At 40.9% G+C, this 13,494-nt stretch overlaps 1 protein-coding gene across 1 annotated transcript in view; it reads right to left on the bottom strand.

The window, feature by feature from the left end:
- lrfn1 (leucine rich repeat and fibronectin type III domain containing 1) overlaps positions 1-12,688 on the bottom strand; it is a 183,968-nt gene extending 171,280 nt beyond the window's left edge. Inside the window, exon 1 of the mRNA XM_024277408.2 lies at positions 10,748-12,688. The gene's annotated coding sequence lies outside the window, so the exon portion shown is untranslated. The remainder of the gene's footprint in view (positions 1-10,747) is intronic.
- Between the last annotated feature and the right edge of the window lie 806 nt (positions 12,689-13,494).

Raw genomic sequence — 13,494 nt, 5'->3', positions numbered from 1 at the left:
TTCAGCTATAATCTGGTGTAAAGCATCTTCAATGTTTTTGCACATTGTCCCTGTCAAATAAATAAACTACTACTACTACTATTAACTAACTAATTAACTAGCTAATTAACTATGCTAACGCTTCTAACGTTGATAACACTTAGCTGTGTGGGGCTGTGTTTTCTTTTGTACGTGTTACTAGCGAGGTTGGGAGCTAGCATAGTCACAGTAACGTTTGTTGGAGCTCCATCTGACTGTTTATGGAATTAAAAACAGAGTTGGGAGTTGCACATAAATTGAATACGGTAATGCTTCTAACGTGGCTAACGCATAGCTGTGTTGGACTTTGTTTCCTTTTTCAGGTGTTACAAGTGAGTTTAAGATTAAGAAAACCTTTATTAGTCCCAAAATGGGGAAATTGCAATTGCGAAATTGTTTGGTAGTTAGGGTGGTCACAGTAACGTTTCGTTTTAGCCATTTCAGTCAAATTTTTCATGAATTACAAACAGGTTAGGGAGTTACAAATATATTGAATATGTTAACGTTTCTAACTTGGCTAACGCCTAGCTGTGTGGGTCTGTGTTTTCTTTTTACATGCTACTAGCAAGTTTGGGAGTTAGTATAGTCACAGTAACATTTGTTTTAGCTGTATCAGTCTATTTTTTTATGAATTACAAACAAAGTTGGGAGTTACAGATATATTAAATATGCTAACACTTCTAACTTGGCTAACGCGCAGCTTTGTTGGGCTGTGCTTCCGTTTTAAGTGTTACTAGCGAGGTTGGGAGTCAGCATAGTCACAGTACTGTTTGTTTTAGCTGTATCAATCTATTTTTTTATGAAATACAAACAAGGTTGAGAGTTACAAATATATTAAATACGCTAACACTTCTAACATGGCTAATAGGTAGCTGTGTTGGACTTTGTCTCTTTTTTTACATCTTACTAGCGAGGTTGGGAGTTGGTGTGGTCTAACGATTGTTTTAGGGGTAGCTTATCAGTCTGTTTTTATACGTGTTGCAAACAAGGTTGTGAGTTACAGGCTGACTTTAGTAAAAACTCTAACGTAGCTAACATTTCTAACATGGCTAACGAGTAACATGCTAGTTAACACAGTTAATAAAGTCTGACTGACTGACAACCTTGGCTCTGACTCTTCTGTCACACTTCAGTGCACCACATATGACATGAGCTCAAAAATAGCTAATTTATTGACGGTGTGAGCCCTATAGTGCAGAAAATATAGTAACATACAAAAATAAGTATTTGCTAGTACATTTTTCACAGTGAAAGTAAGAAATCAAAATGAAAGTCTTTGCTAGCTGCAGTAACATAATATTAATGGCGCCTCTTGCTTCTTTACTGCTAGCTTGATTATGCATATATAGGCCTATTTGATAGTCTAACACCCTTCAAAACAAATTAAAATTAATTCAAACAGGAATGTTGAAGTGTTAACTTTTATTTTCATTAGAAATAACAGGGTAATTTTTTTTTAATCATCTTCCAGTCTTTAACCTACTGTATAAAAACCCATTTAACTCTCGAAGCTTCAGGCCCTGTTTCTTTTTTTGGATTAATGGGGGGTGGACTCCCGCGTTTTCAAAAGGCATGGTGCTTTTAAAAAGAGGCCTGCTGTGCAACTTTCTGACCAACTAATCAATAAGAGAGAACTAAATGATCTCCAGTTACTGTGGCACATTCTGCTGGTCTAATTCACAAAGGCATTATCTTTCTGCTAATGCCTCAGGCAAGATTGAAAGGCGCATTAAACGCGCTACTTTTTGTCCATTGTTTCCCAGTTCAGAAGAGAATGTCTTAATAGGGCTGGTGAGACCTGCGGTAGCAAGCACTGTACAATAATATATCGTTCTTATGCATTATTTAACGGGACTGTGGGGAAGATTGTGTTTGTGCACATTTCAAATTCGGCTTGAGAGCATGCAGCACTCTTAATTGGCTTGCTCGGAGGAGCTTAAGGGAAATGCTGTTCTAGTAAGAGATATTGATCAATATGACCAAATGCAGCTGCTGAAAGCACGAGCTAAATCAATGTCACCTTTGCATAAACAGTACATCAGAAGTTCCAGTTCAAGACGTTTTGAAGTTTTCCATCATGTTTCTTGCTCTCCTTTCGTCGTATCCTTTTGACATAAAGGCAGACACGGCAGAGTGAGGCCTGTGTGTCACTGCTTCTCAGCAGATGTCACCAATAATTCCTTTGCCCAGGTCAACGCTGGAAGCTGGGATTTGGCTGGCTAACGGCATCCAATCTATGTCATGGGTCAAATAAAAAAAAAGAGCCACGAACCATATTACAACTAAGTCTTCAGATAAATCTTTTCGCAAAGCTTCTAGTTGCTTTTGACAAGCAGAAAATGGAATTTTGAATAACAGCTGCTGCTCACCATAGCAGTAATCATTGTTACATAACTCTGTAATCATTTATATACCAGCGACTGCAGTTCTGGAGTGACCTTTACCGTTGCCGTATAGGAACAGCTGGGTATTTCTATCCCTATCTCCACATTTTGGGCACTTTGAGGTTTGACTGGCACTCCTTCAGAAGTATCGTGTTGCTGTGCCCTCATTTCCTGCCCTACATTACCAACATCATCAGCTGTTTACCCCTGTGGCTCTCACCTTGTACTATATGAGTCACTACATTTCAATGAGCATCTATTGACATTGATGTCATAGATTAAGTTGCAAACCCAGACACCTGGCTGTTAGCACAGCTGGCTTGAAGCCAGATGACAAACGGATATTTGCTGGATTTGCAGCAAACCGGCAGAGGTCAAAGGTGTTCGTGCCACTAGTGTCTCTTCAGGTATATTTGCCAACCAATGCAATTTGCCAAGTAAAGTCTGCTCCAGCCAAATGTTTATTTTTGCCTCCATCCTTTTTTTTTTCTCTACCAGAGTTTAAAAAGTGGTTTTAGTTTTATTTGCATGCTTAAAATGTTTTTGACCAACGGCACAGCATTTATTCAGGGTCTAAGTACAGCAGTCATTATGTCAAATCAATATTTTTAACCTTTTTTTTCCTCTTATCTGCACCATTGTCGAAAATAAACTGCAACTTATCATTAGAAGGCAGACTCCAGCAGCACATTCATGCTCTGCCAGTTTTACTTATTCTGATGTACAGCTCAGCTGTGAAAGGCTGAAAGCCTTCAAGATGAAAGGATATGTACAGCAATCATTATTCCTAAAGGTTACCACGTCAGAATACAAATGTCAAAAAGACAGTGGAAAAACATGACTGAGCACACAAGTGTATTTTCTACATCTTTTGTTGTACAGCTTCTTCAAATGCTGCATTTAAAGTCAAAAGTTGTAGGAAAGTTTTCTGTTGCTTTGCTTTCCGTTGTAATTTTTTTAGGATTTTATTTATTGATTTTATTCATTTTCTTCGAGACCACATTGAGCACAGGTTCTTGGATGCACAATTAGCATACAGTGTTCACACTGGACTGTCGCTCCCCCAACTCACGAATCTTGCTCCAGGCTTTTTCTTTCAGAGCTCAATTCTGACATATGAAAGACTTTGTGTCATATAGTTCAACCGCTTTCCATTCGCTTTTGATGTGGACACATTTCGTACAAAGAACCTGAATATGAACTTAAAAACTTGCGTAAACATGAAAGTTTTGAATGAGGGAGCCCAAAATGTGCATTTACATGCATTTTTTAGACTTTTCATTGCAAGTCGTCGCTTGAACACAAGTTGCAGAGGCCGGTGTGTACATTTAGTATGATAAGTGATATTTTAAAAACACTTGTTAGGCAAAAGGTGAGACTAAAAGCTCAAAGACTTGATCAAAAAAAATCTGTGCAACTGCTTCAAGTAATTAAAGTCGAAAGCGGCATTATATGGTACTATCCACCCAGGCACATGCCCTCGTCAACGCCGCCCTCTAACATTGCCAAATCTTAGATTTTGGCACAAAATGGCCGTCAAGCCAAAGGTCGTCTGGCCATCCCATGATAATTTCAAAACTTCTTTTGGATATCCCTGACACATGTATGTTGATTTTGTTCTTGTATTTTTTTCCTCATTTAATTTTTTTGCTGAGTCAGCAGATTTATTTTTGCAGACATTTTTCTTTTTTTTTTTTTGTTTACCACGCACACAAGTTCAGCATTGTCATATCGTATGTTATATTGTTTCGTCCAACTTAAACCTAGAGAACTCATGAATGCCCTTTTTATGATATTCCAATAAAAAAATCTTCGCTCTAGCTAAGATCCCAACAGTTGCTCAAAATCTTCAAACTCTACAACTCCTAATTGTAACTCTTTTTCCACAGAAGGTTCACAATGAAGTAACAAGACAATCGAATTTTCGTTTGTAGCTGGTACTAAAGGTGTGTTTTTTTCTTTTATTATTCAAGATGGCTGCCTCTTTCCAAGGTCAAAGGTCAATGAAACTTAATAAAATAATAAAAAGGCCATAAGTTTTGTGGTTGTGGCCATCTCATAATGATTTCAAAAGTTCTCTTGGATGTCCCGATATATGTTTTTGTTGGTTTTTTGGGGGGATTTTGATTTTTTTTTATTTTTAAATTTGGCTCCATAAGTGATTTTTGGCCCGTTTGGTTTTTCCGTTATGTCATCGTCTTAGGGAAGGTCATTCACAATGCCCAAAATTCATTTTCGCAAAGGCGCAGACATTTTTTCAACTGCAAAAACAATCTGGTCTTTGCAGTTAGTGACTGCTGTGGGCCATAATTAGGCATAGTTACCTTCTTTTATATGACAGGAGATATTCTAATAAACACCAGATTTGCTTTTATTCCCTATAACAGAGATCCCTCAACCAGAATAAAGTCTGTAAAAACAGATTAATTCTTTTAAGACTTTTTTGCAGCTTTTTGGCAGTTGAATTGTAAGACATGCAACACCAAGAAATGTCTTACCTTTGAAGTTCACTTTTTATTTTCAAGGTTTCTCATCAGATTTATTTCGTGATCTTTTATAACTCAAAATTATGGCTATGTTCCTAATGCTCATCCTCCATGAGTACCAGAACTTTGGCAGAGTTTTGAAAATGCGGAGGAAAAGACGAAATATCGGATCATTTATGTGCAAAGAGACACTAAAATATTCTCTCAGAAATCAAAAAAGGTGTGCTTTTTCTCTTACATGGTCCTGTATTATATGTGCAGAGAGATGTGTGGAAAGCAATGTAATTCACTGATCAATTTTCACTGCTTGAGCTGCTCACTGTCGCAAGGAAGAGCAATCTATCGCAGCATGCAGTGGGAGAGAGTGGAGGTGCTCTCTGCACAGGACAGAAGTCTACTCTAATAAAGTCACACTCACCTTCAAATGGGCAAAATTATTCCTGATCTAAGTAATGTATGCAACTTTTGACTGAGCATGGGCTGATCTGGACGTCTCTGACAGCTTGTTCTGTACAGTGAACCGAGTTTATAACGAAAATCGTTTATTTCCTCCAGAAAACACGGCTGAGTGTGTTATAGTCTACTGATGAGAAAGATGAAGGAATCCGTACACGCCGTGTGAAATCTCTCACATCAATAATAAATACGGCCATTCATGGCTTTAACATTATCCCTCTAGTTCCCATTTAGTGCTGCATTTTACTGCTCTTCCATCTCCCTCTTTTTGAAATTCATGATGCAGCAAAGTCTAAGGGCCAAAATGTATTACATCGCTCTAGGGGTATGTGGTATTTACCTGTTTTCTCATGTGCTCTGTACCGCAAGCACACCACTGGTTTTTCTTAAACAATCTTATTTCAAGTCAACAAAAAAAAAAACAAATTCAAAGACTATCTGTTGCTTAATTACTTACGTGCTTTGGTGACTATTCCTTTGATCTTTTTGACTTGTGTAATTACACAATTTCTTAAACTCTTTATCATCATGGGCTCTAAATAAACTTTTCTCATTTGGAAAAAATAAAACGTAATTCTGCAACCTGTGAACTACTTTGCAAGAGCTAGCTTTTACCTAATTCAATAAACATTTTCTGCAAAAAGAATTTAAATCACAGGTCTGCAACCTTTAACAGTAATAGAGACACATGGTCCGGTTTCTTACTGGACTAGTAGAAGCTGCAAAGTTGAGAAAACAGTGATACTGCTTTGCATTCATTACATTTTTATTTTTTATGATAAATATAAATTGTGTTTTTGGAAGAATAAGAAACCTAAACCCCTACTTCTGACTACCTTGCATGATTTCTTTTCAAAATAAAAGGCTTCCTGTGCCAAACAGGATCATCCCAGTGCAGCTAATGAGCTCCTATGATAGGGTTTAAACAACACAAGTGTTACGTCCCCAACGGGCAAACATGAACCGAGTCTAAGGGAGTCGATCGTCTGAGTCAGTAGCTACCTGCTAAAGGCTGACTAACCGAAATCTACCTAATGAGGACAAATAAACAAAGCCCAAAAATCAAGACTACCAAGATCCAACCCCAAACTACAGTAATTTAGACTGCTGACGACAAAGAGGGAAAAAGAACAAAACAAACCAACAAGATCTAAACCTCAAACCCAGTGGCGGGCCGTGCATTTCACACCTAGGCCTTCAGTAGTGCTCCATCTTAATCAATCCAACCCTCAATAACTATTTTATGGCAATAAAACTTCTACTGCAGGTACAACTGCCACACACACACCAAAAGCATAAAAATAACCTGATAAAATTTCAATATTATGTAGGGAGATAGCAAAATTTTACTCACCAAAAATCCAGATTATTTAAACACAAAATCCATCCTTTCTATCCTCAAGAAGATTTCAATCACTCTGTCGTGCAGAATCCGTGCGTTTCGCAGATAGAAAGTGTTCCGTGGCTGTGATAAGCTGGAAAAAGCTGCATGCGGGAAATGTTCTGGTATCCCTGAAGCCTCTCGTGGTCCAGGAGGGAGACAAACATCAGTTTTTGTGATCGATCAAGGTCTGTGTCTGGAAAATAATATTTGCGCGAGGATTTTGCACTGCACGCGCCCGTGGTGCGTTCAGGAGCCTCGTAGATTTCAGCTTCACTCCCGCTCAACGGAGTCACGGAACTCCTTTACCCGTGCCAGACAAAACTGTGCCACAACTTTACCCAGACATTCATTTTCCACCAAAAATCAGACGATGAGACGCTTTCCACTGGTAACATCTTCAAACCTGACACGCCGCTCCTCGGCACCTGTGTCCGTCACATAACGCAGAACCAGAGCGAGCTGCGAGCTATCCAATTAAAGCGCGTGAAAATTATGACGCTTCCGTGGGCCTTCCAGCTGGCCTAGCACGTGGTCTACTCCAAATCTGATTGGTTGAAGCAACAGTTTGGTTGACAATTATTTTATGCTACAGGGCCCTCAGAACTGATTGTGAAGGCCTCCGGGCAGATTTCTTTGACCCTAGCAACAAATGGTGCTGCAATGTGATTGGTTAATGCTTAAATAGGAAAATACACGTCTGGAAGCAGCGCAACCAGGGAGACAGCAATGAAAGGACGAAGACAGAGCATTTGGAATTATAGAATACGTATTCACGGAAATAAATAATAATTAATATCAGTCTGTGATTCAGATATTTTTAGGCCAGCAGAGAAGGTCTTGCAGGCCCTGACGGCCCACCACTGCTCAAACCCAACTGCCTCCTGCTCTGCCGTCAGTAAATACCTGGCAGGTGTGCCAATTAAGGAGCATTGGCCACACCTGCCCGGTGAGGAAGGACAGGGGATGGAGAGGGTTCAGCTGCAGCAGGATGTGACACAAGAAAAAAAAATTTGCATTTTCTCTTGTTATACCTCTACTTTGGTGAGTCGTCATTCTTTTTCCTACTTATTACTGCTGTAAGCCTGAACATGAACATGAAATCATTGGTTTGTGATCCAGTATTTGAGCAACTCCCCTTTGGATAATTACTTACCATAAGAAAATATAATGAAATAAACTGAACAATCAGACAAGATTTGAAATCTATCCATTCTGGAGGAAGCTTAGAGTTAACAAGACCTTTTAATGAAGGCAAGGATGTAGCTCCAGAGCCTCAGACCCCTCCCTGATGGAAATATGAATGAAATAAAGTATTATTTTGATGTTATGTGCTCAGTTATATTAAGTCTATAAAAGGGTGTGATGTAACATGATTTTTTTTTTATTTCTAAGGGTTAACTTAAGCTTATTCTTTCTGTATATTATCAATCTTTTGACACATATTGTGTTTTTCTTCCACATACTTGTGAGTGCCATTTTTCAAGTGTTCCAATATCCCGGGAAACCCTACATGTTGGGAATCTGGGATCCCTGGTCTGTTTTAGGGCCTAATTTCCACCAAGCTGTCAGATATTTGGAGCTGAACTTGTTTGGTATTTGGCCCCTTCACCGGTGTTCAACACATCCTATTAGGCTGTGCTAACAAGCGGCATTTTTTCCAAACATAGTGTCAATGGGCTTATCTCTGCAGAGGACATTGTTCCAGGAGCTCTAAATTTGATTCTATTGCTACTTTACAATCATAAGTCATGCTGCAATATTGCCTGTAGAGGAAAGAGGATTTTTTCTGGCCACTATTCAAAGAAAAGTGTTTTTTGTTGCACAGCAGAGTGCAAGCTCACATTCTGAATAAATCACATGTACACAAGCTTGTGATTTAATTTTATTTAGAATATAATCATATTAGAGATTAATCAGCTGTGGGGTAAAATATGTTTGGATTGTTATTTTTCTCACTTTGTCTTGATTAAAATTTTAAATTTGTCAATAACTGCAATATTTTTTATTGAATTTATTTTGTCTTCTTTTATATGTAATGTCATACTTTGTAATGTCTAATCTGTCAATAAAAAATAAAATAAAATAAAACTTGGGGGGTGCAAATGGCCCGTGGGCCGCCAGTTTGAGACCCCTGCTTAAAAACAAAAATTGGTTAAACCAAATTATGATCATTTTTTAATACCTTTATGTCATTTTGATATCCCAAGAGTTTATCAACTGGTGGCTACCATGATAAATGTGTGGAGTGGCAATACTGTAGCACCAATAATAGTAAAAATACTAAAAATAACAATGACTATTTTGGTTTAAGCAACAAGAAAAGAGACTAGAGAAAATATTGGCTTATAAGTGCTGAGCATACAGATCAATTGTGTGTATCCCTTTTTATTTTCCCATGCCTGGAGTGGCTCATAACCTTCTTCTAGTCTTGATTTCCTAATGCGAACACCTGACACCAGCAGCTGCTGCACCACAACACAAAAAGAATGACAGAACAGTGACAGGATCCACCTCAGGGCCAGCACACAGCAACTATGAAGAATCTGTGCGCGCTTTCCCAACCGTTCCGTATTGATTACCGGAAGAAATATAGCTCGTGAGTCTCTGTTTGGTGTCTATGTCTCGGTTGCTGAAGATGTTGGCAATAATGCATGGTAATGATAACGACCATCCTGTCTGATTTCATTAGGCAACACATGAAAGCAAGTCCTCTGACTGTAACATCCTGCAACACGGTGACAAGTCAAAGATGTGATTATCACCTCTAACTGCGTCCCCCCACAGCTGGTTGGAAAAAAAATAAATAAAAAGACATAAATACATAAAGGTCCCTCAGCACACACTGCTAATTCAAATTACAAATCCAATAAGGCTCAAGGGTATCAACCCTCCAACGAGAAAAACTCATTAACCTCTGTTTTGAAGAGTCTCCTCAGACACCCTCCTTAGAACCTGCAACATTTCCATGTTGATGTATTCACTCTTTTTGCCCGAAAACCAAAAGAAAGCACGTTTTTATTGCCCTTAAAGCCTAATGAGAGAAATATTTATGCTCCATCATGTGTTTCAACCGTCATTTTTTCTTTTCAAGCAGACGTCAGTCTCCGAGGAGGTGGGCCGCGATTCTGTAAGCACATCTGGAACGGTACAGTAGATGCAGCTGGTCGTCAAGTGGCTTTCGACGGCACTGCACGCTGCAGCAAAACTCGCCGCCTTCCCTGATGCAAGCACACAGCTGGGCCAATACCTCCACCGTCCCCAGGGGGAGGTGTTGGAGGGTATTGTGCGGATAAAGCAGAGTTAAATGAGGGATGTTAACTTGACTTCAGAGCGAGATATCGACGTGTAGCCCCACCTTCATCTAAGAGATTTACAAACCCGGCAGCTCCGAGCAGTCATCCTGGACCCTTCAGAGCTTCTCTGAGCTGTTGTTGTTTTTTTGTCTGCATAATAATGAACAGCAAACAGCGACCTCTTCAATCCCCACGCTTCCAAACCAGGACGAACGGCTTGTAAGCAATTTCCAAAGACAAGTGGGTTAAACTTCAAAAAGTGACTGAAACACGACTCCAAAACAGCAAACACAATCAGTAGAAGAATAGAGTCAAATGAAATAAAACAGATGGAGGTGTAGGATCTGACAAACTTTTCCTGACGTCTTTTGTTTGGATGAAGAGACATTCCCCCAGCTGCCGACACACCCCAGCCGTGTCTGTGCGTGGGAACTTAATGCATGTGTCACAGTTTGACCATCTTCATCAGAGGATGAGGAGCCTCTGTAGCAGAGAGCTGGGGGTTCTTTTTGGTGGGTGGGGGGCTAAAAGGCTGAGACAGTTAAATAGCACCAATACAAATAGAGACTGCTCCACCCTGTGAGCACAGAAAACATCTGCAAGAGGAGAAGATAGATAGATAGATAGATAGATAGATAGATAGATAGATAGATAGATAGATAGATAGATAGATAGATAGATAGATAGATAGATACTAAAGTCTTCATATTTCTTATATGTACTTACCAAAAGTGTTGCAATTATTGATGCCAAACGGCTCATGATTCAACTGGATGCACACTTGTCTCACTGGATAAATAAAGAGGCAATCTGATTATCAAATGTCGACTTCTTTTATTCCAAATCGCCTCATCAAGCTGGTCAGTGCTGTGATGCAGAAATCCATGGGACGTGATAAGCGGCTCTAATGTCCCTAAGCAGGAGCCACCTTCAGGTTACCTGCGTCGGGATGGAACCCCACCTCAAATCCCCCAACAATCCGATTGGGACTCAAAGTCAGAAAACAGTGAAAATCCAACAGCAGCTCTGGGGAGGGGGGCAGACATCAAATGATCCAGCCCTGTGTGCGTGAGCGCGCAGCTTTCCGGTCTCCTTACGCAGGAACAGGGCGAGTTCAGCTTCTGTATCACGAGGCGGTGATGGAGAGATGCAGTCCGGGCTCTTTGGAGGGAGGCTGGGTGTCCTAGGCGCACAGATGCCCCCCCGTCAGCACCGGGATCCTCAGCCCGGCGTCCTTTCCACGGTTTGTTGCCATAACTTCCCCGATCAGAGGCGCATTGAAGGAATCCCACCCATGCGGGATGGCGCGTCTCATCCCCGCACCAAATCTCCTCCAGAATGATGCGTACCCATGCGAGCGAAAAATAGTTTCATGCACGACTCGCTCCTCCACAGCAAGCGACGCAGACGGGGTTCTCCCGCCGGGGCGGGATGGAGGATCAGTCGGTGTCCCGGAGAAGAAAAAACAAACCAAACGCGCCCCGCGGAGGCTTTTGCGCGTCCTCCTCCTCCTTGCCTAAAAGGCGCGCGGCGCTGCTGTCACGCCATGATGTCTGGAGCGGACTGGACACATTCTCGCCGTCTTCACAGGAAACGACTGACACCTTTCATGGACAGCGCGGCACTGCAGCAACGTGATGTCATTTGAATTCAAAGCAAAATCCAATAAAATACAAAAGCACCGCTCCAAAAAAGGACGGATTTCTCTGCGTCAAGGAGCGAGAGGAGTGAAGGGGGGAGCTGCTGTGAGGTGTTTGTGATACTCCGGGATGGGCTGGTGTTGCTCATGTGGTCCAGTACAGGATGATACTGCAACAGAGGAGGAGGGGGGAGGAGAGGATGGAGATGGAGGGAGGGAAAGTGTGGTCACTGCTGCGCTTCAAAATCCACATTCATCCCCAGACTGACTAAAGGTGTGCTCAGTGCTTTGTGCGCAAACTTTAACGATTTTTTCCCCTTATCCCTCTTGAATAGCCATCATGGAGCACAAACACCTTCACCAGCCGGTATGTCTGACAACCGGCTTTCCTGTTTTACTTTCTGATGGGACAAGCACCTCTCTTTATCACACACTATGGGGCATTCTTAGAAAAAACAAGGAAAAAGTAATCCTCTTAGAGATTAAAAAAAAAATGTGTTTTTAACATGTTCTTGTGTCATTTTCCTCACAATGGAGGGCATTTATGAAGAAAATTAAGATTAAAATTGAATTTCTGAGTATGTTTTTATTCAAATCGTGACATAGGACTCCGGCTTCGTTCTATTTTGATGGATCCGCTTGTAGTCAACTAGATGGACGACAGTTTTTTCTCATCCGAACTGCCATCTGACTGTTTTTATTGCACCGGTAATGTTAGTTTGTGAGGGGCCGTAAGCTAGCAGGAGAAACTGTAAACAAAGAGATGGTGGGAAATGGGGGCAGACTCACACTGCATCCTGTCCGACTCTGGAGAGGACGAGAGCCTTTACTTAACTTGAAAAGTGCAACAGGCAGTCCGGTCTGTGGCGCTCCTTATCCGTTTCGTTGGCTTAAAATTTTGCCAGAAGCCAGAGAAATAACGCTTATCGCACTTTCATTAACGAGCGATCAATTGTAAAGTGGTACATTTTTTCAAAATAAAACCTGTTTTCCGCTGTACTCGCTGTTTTCACAACTACCCCGGTCTCCCCTACGTGTTACTCAATACGTGTAACACAGTATTAATACAAGTTCCATGCTTATCCATTAGACCAGGGGTCTCAAACATACGGCCCGCGGGCCGCATCCGGCCCAGTCATGAAGAGAAAAACATTTAAGGATGTTGAAAAAAAAAGGCAAGTTTCTAGCTCATTCCTGTGGCGAGTTATGGTCATTTAAAGAAATGGTTCCGATGCGCAATTCCGCCACTAGGGGGAGCAGAGAAAAAGAAATACCGACATACCAAGAAATAAAATGTAGTTAGGTTCTCTGCCAGCCTCACTGCTGTTAAGTTGCTATAAAAAAGATCAGGTGTGACTCCACAATTACCAGAATGCCGTTGTTAAAAAGATAATAATAATAGCTTTAATAATAACAATAATTGATTAGGCTGTTTGAGGTATTTCCAACTGAGAAAAACACAGAACAAAAACAAAGCCACAGAAAACAAGCTGACTTTAGATTATTTTGCTATTATGTTACTGGTCCGGCCCACTTGAGATCAGACGGGTTGAATGTGACCCCTGAACCAATCCCTGCATTGTATGAAGAAGAGCCATGAAGAAAATGAAGCTTTGTGAATCTGATTCAAAATCACGGTGGAATGAGGCTTTGTTTACTAGGACTTCCTATCTAAATGGAGGGTTATTGCGTGAACCTATGTGAGTTCAGAGTCTTGTAAGGTCGCCAGCAGAGCTTGTGGCTGCAGCAGAACCGCAGCCATCCATAGTCATCTGCTGCAGTTAGACGGCTCCGGCGTCCGCACTGAGGTCGGACTGGATGCAGTGTGAACCCC

Source organism: Oryzias melastigma, linkage group LG13 (genome assembly GCF_002922805.2).
Source record: "Oryzias melastigma strain HK-1 linkage group LG13, ASM292280v2, whole genome shotgun sequence".
NCBI classification, from domain to species: domain Eukaryota; kingdom Metazoa; phylum Chordata; class Actinopteri; order Beloniformes; family Adrianichthyidae; genus Oryzias; species Oryzias melastigma.
This window is presented reverse-complemented; position numbering and strand designations above follow the sequence as displayed.